Here is a 5582-nt window from a genome sequence, read left to right as displayed (position 1 = left end):
TAATGACTTTTAACTTTGTTTACGTATGATGTTCTTGATGCCATCCCACAATTCTTCTGGTCTTCGGTCTTTAGTATTTAATGTATCAAATCTGTTCTTCAGATGATATCTAAACTCAGGTAGGATATATTCAAGGTCATATTTTGGTTCTCATGGACTTGTTTTCCTTTTTTTCAGTTTCAGTTTGAATTTGCATATCAGTAATTGATGGTCTGTTCCACAGTTTGCCCCTGCCCTTGTTTTCACTGATGATATGGAGCTTTTCCATCTTCTCTTTCCACAGATGCAATCAGTTTGATTTCTATGTCTCCCACAGTTTAGGAGCCTGAAAGTCTGAGTTCAGGGCACTGTCTCCAGAGGAAGGCATGTTCTCTGCTGTAGACTTTGGAGGAAGGCCCTTGTCTCTTTTCAGCTGCTGTTTCCAGGTTCCTTGGAGACCTCCTGTAGCTTAGCATCCATCTCCCCACATCTTTTCTGGCTTGTGTATTTCTCCTCTGCTCCTGTAGACTTCACATTGCCCCAAGGTACCTGAGTGGGCAGGAGGTTCAAATGGCTTCAAGAAGGTGACCAGCCAGCCCACTTCAAGGAGGTGGGACAGGCACAGTTCTAGCATATTAGTCTCACCCCCTGTGTGACCTCTCCAGTCCAGGACAGAAAAAGTGTTTTCTTCCTGTGTTGGAGAAAGCAGTTTTCAGAATGCAGTTTTCTACTGGTAGAAAGGTTGCTTTAGAAACTCATGGCTAGGCTAGTGAGTGCTGGGTACCTAACATGGAGTCAGCAGGCATTAAGATTCAGGCTTAACATTAAATTCAACAGAAGGGGGCAAAATATAAGTTGAAGTCAGCAACATGTAAAACAATATTGGTATAGCACACATAACAAAATGATAGGAGGGGTTGTGCAGTATGAAAATAAAATGTGTGTCTTTTTTTTTTTTTTTTTGCATAAAAATATGGTAGGTCAAGAATTCAGGCAGGACTCAACTGGGCAATTCTTCTCCATGAGATGCTAACTAAGGTCACTTGGCAACGGTACTCAGTTGTGAAGAGGCTGCTCAGGAGAGGCCAAGAGGCTTCATACACGTAGCTGGTGCCTTGGCAGGGAAGCTGCAAGACTTGGAATCAGCTACCACTGTGGATAAGATTTGGAATTAGCTACAACCTACGCTCTCCTGAGTAGAGGTATTTAGAGGTTAGTCTCTTGGTAATTTACATGGTAGTTTAGGATTCCCAAGGAGAGTGTTCCAAGAGGCAGGAAGTAGATCGCTCGTTTTGTAAGGCAGTACAGCATGACTTACAACTCAATTTGTTGTTTTAAGCAGACACAGAGCTTGCCTGACTTCAAGAGTAGGTGATAGAGACCCCACCTCTTGATGGAAGGAGTGTTACATTGTCACCACACCTAAGATGTTACATCCCCTTTCAGATTTGTAAATATATGAAGGTAAGTCAAAAAGTATTGTTATGAGAGTTTCAGTTCACACATGCATGGGTTTCTTCCAAACAAAGCGTGTTTAAACATGTCTCTGAGCTCATACACTTCTCTTAGCCTCATTAGGGTGCTTTCAAATGAAAAGGTTCAATCAATACAGTGGCTTCTAAGGAGCTCTATTGGATCAGTTTAATTCAAGGCAGAGAGGTCAGCTCAGAAGGTATGGCAACAATTGTTGTTTGGATCCCAATGGAGTAATCTGGATAGAGTTTCTCAAAGTTTCTCAAAGGATGATCATGGGGGTTTATTAGAAAGAAGTTTTCAGGAAATTGAAAACTGCATTAGTGAGAACAAGGCCAGGAAAATAGTAGCACCAGGATTTTTTTTTAATTTTTTTTTTTACGACTATGTTCCCGCTCATTCTTCAGAGGAGCAAGTGCTGCCCTATGAGACTTGATGGGAACCCTTGTCCTCTTCACCTTATAGTCCTGATAGTGCTTCTGTGGGTTTCTTTTTGTTGTTAAAACTCAAAGAACATTGAAAAGGAACATTATTTGAGTCGCTCGAGAATGCTCAAACTGCCATTTTGACCTGGTATCAATAGAAGAGCACAGAATTCTTCCAGGAAGGGTCAGAGAGATAGAAACACTACCATTTAATTGTGTAGATTCAGATGGAGGACATGCCTCAAAATATAGTTCATAAACGTTTCTATGATTTTGTAGCAACACTTTTTGATTTACCCTTGTATACGCAAAAAGTATAAGTGGAAAGAAGGAATAATTATATTTTATTATCTATCACTTTTAGTACTTTCAACTGACCAAGCTCCCTGTAAAGCAAACTTCCTCAAATTCAGCACGAGATGATTCTTTGTTGTAGTGAGGGTTGTTGTTGTTGTTGTTGTTGGGTACCATCAGTTTAGTTTCTACTCATAATGACCCATGTGACAGAGTACAGCCACTCTGTAGAGTTGTGTAGGTTATAATCTTTAGGGGAGCAGAGTCTGTGCATTATAGGCTATTTAATAGTTTCACCAGACTCCTAGTCTGGTGCTGTAGGATCAGCACTGGACTTACAACCACAAGGCCAGCAGTTCAAACCCACCAGCTAGCTACTCCTCGGAAAACCTACACAGGGTCACTGTGAGTCAGAACTGACTTAACAGCACTTAACAATAACAACAACAATAGCTTCTCCAGCCTCTACCCTCAGGTACCAGTAGGCTATCCATTCCCATGTGTGATAGTCAAATTTGTCTGCAGATACAGCCCAGATCTTCCCCTAGTTAAGAATCACTGTTCTGTGGCAAGTGTGCTGTAGGGGAATATAGTATTACATATAATCCTTAATAAGGATCCCTGGTGGCATGGTGGGTTAAATGTTTGGATGGTTACATAAAGTCAGAGGTTCAAACCCATCAGTAACTTGTGGGAGAAAATGAGGCAATCTGCTTCTATAAAGATTTACAGTGTCAGAACCCTAGGGAGCAGTTCTATTTGTCCCCCAGGAGTGAAAATCTACTCAATGGCAGTGGGTTATAATCCTTGGCAGACTATACAGCAGCTACTAGAATTATTCCCATTTTATAGAAGAATAGACAGAGGCTCAGCGTGTTCAGTGGCTTATCCATGGCATTTTAGTCTGCAAAACCCTGATTGCTTATGGCCAACTATATGTTCCTTCTACCGTGTCTTTACTTTTTATTTTCAATTTTGTTGTTGTTTGTATTAAGTGCAATTGAGTTGGTTTCAACTCATAGCATGGTTAGTTTCACTTCAAGAAGTAGGTTTATGAGGAGTGGCTGGTAGGTTTGAAACTTCTAACCTTACGGTTAACAATCCAGTGCTTATCCTACAGCACCACACCAGGATTCCAATATTCTACTTTTGTTGTTGTTAAGTGCTATCAAGTCAGTAACAACTGACAGCAACACTGTATAGGGTTTTCAAGGAGTACCGGGTGGGTTTGAACCTCCAACCTTGAGGTTAGTGGTCTGGTGCCTATCCTAGGACACCACTCCATATTTTAGGTTAGAATAACCAAACTCCAAATGAGTGTCATGGTCCAAACGGTCGATCTCTGGAGACAGAGACAAGTCCCACATCTCCATCTCCATGGCTGAGGCCAAGCAGAGTCAGTGAAGGGTGCAGGTTTGACTCTCCAGCTGCTTAAGGATGTCCCCATCACAGAAACATTGATTCTCTCAAGATCAGCCTATGCTAGGTGCTCTGTTCATTGAAGATCCCTGGTGGAGCAGTGATTAAGCACTCAGTTGCTAAGCAACCAGTTGTTGCACTGAAGAAAGATACAGCTGTCTGCTTCTATGATGGTTATGGCCTCGGATCCCCGCTGGAGAAGCTCTACTTTGTCTTATCGGGTCTCTTTGACTCAGAATCAGCTTTCCCGCAATAGCTTAGTTGGTTCTGTTCCCTGTCCTGCTGTTTGCTTACGGAGGGAATTCAAGTCTAATTTGGAGCAGTGCCTGACTCTGGGCGGTCAGCCAGGACGTAGGCCGGGAACACACATGCACGCACACTCTCACCTGGTGTGTGTCTATTTCAGGATACAGCTCAGCTGCTGCTGCTGCAGGTGCTCTGACAGATGCTATGGCCGTGGATCAAAGATGCCAGTATTTCTGGTGCAGACTTGTCCTTGCAGTTCTGCTGCTGCTGCTGCTGCAGGTGCTCTGACAGATGCTATGGCCGTGGATCAAAGATGCCAGTATTTCTGGTGCAGACTTGTCCTTGCAGTTTCTGCTTATTCAGCCATCACACTGAGCAACTACTAGGGCCATTGTCCCACTCCTCCCCTGACCTGCGCACCCCCATGCACCTCAATCCCCACCTGAGTTGCTGTGTCTTTGGGGAAAGACAAATATATAGCCAACGGAGAATTAATGTTATACTACACTGTGAGATAATGCACTGGACCACAAGGTAGGTTTGAACTCCAAGGTCAGAGGTTCAAACTCACCAGCCGCTCCTCAGAAACCCTTTACAGGGTCGCTATGAGTTGGAGCCATCTCGACGGCACTTAACAACAACGACTTTGGGGATACAGAAGAGGACATTGCTAATTCCACTCTGAGGGGTGGGTAGTTTGTCAGGAAAGACTTAATAGTGGAGGTGAACATTTTCAAGGCATGTTTAAGGGAATGTAGACGTTCTCTAAAAAGAAGTATAATGTGAGATGGTGAGATGGTAGATTACAAAGAGGAAAGACCAGGGCTTAAAGATAGGGAGTTAGGATTTTCCTGGTGTACAAAGGAAAGGTCAGAGCTTTAAGGAAAGGCATGGTAAATGGAATTTATATTTTACGAAGATTGTTGTTGTTGTTAGGTGCCATCCTGTCAGTACTGACTCACAGCGGCCTTATATACAACAGAATAAATCACTGCCTGGTCCTGGGCCAATCTCACAATTGCTGTTACACTTGAGCCCATTGCTGCAGCCACTGTGCCAATCTATCTCATTGGGGGTCTTCATTTTCTTCCATTGATCTTCTACTTTACCAAACATGCTTACAAAGATTACTCTATCAGATCGGATCTGAGAAGTATGGTTTGGAGAACGTCAACATAGAATGTAAGGAACTGGTGGAAACCAACTTGACATTTGTTTAAGCAATTTGCAGTTTCATCATTCAACAAATATTCATTGAGTTGTTGTTGTTAAGTGCCGTCTAGTTGGTTCTGACCCATAGCGACCCTGTATAGAGTTTCTGAGGAGCAACTAGTGAGCTTGAACCGCGAACCTTGCAGTTCAAATGGCTTTGCAGTCTGGTGCATTAACCCACAGCGCCACACCAGGAGGTACCCTTATTTCCAAACACTATGTTGTTGTTGTTATTGTTGTTGTTAGATGCCATCCAGTTGGTACTGACTCATAGTGACCTTATGCACAGCAGAATGAAACAGTGCCCAATCCTGGGCCAACCTCACTATTGTTGCCACACTCGAGTCCGTTGATGCTGCCTCTTGATCAATCCATCTCGTTGGAGGTCTTCCTCTTTTTCTCTGACTCTCCATCTTACTAAACATGATATCCTTCTCCAGCAACTGGTCCCTCTTGACACTATGTCTGAAGTATGAGAGTCGAAGTTTGGCCATCTTGGCCTCCAAGGAGCACTCTGGCTGCACTTCTTCCAAA

This window comes from Chrysochloris asiatica, unplaced genomic scaffold, assembly GCF_000296735.1.
Source record: "Chrysochloris asiatica unplaced genomic scaffold, ChrAsi1.0 scaffold00001, whole genome shotgun sequence".
NCBI classification, from domain to species: Eukaryota; Metazoa; Chordata; class Mammalia; order Afrosoricida; family Chrysochloridae; genus Chrysochloris; species Chrysochloris asiatica.
Note: the sequence above shows the minus strand (reverse complement) of the source record.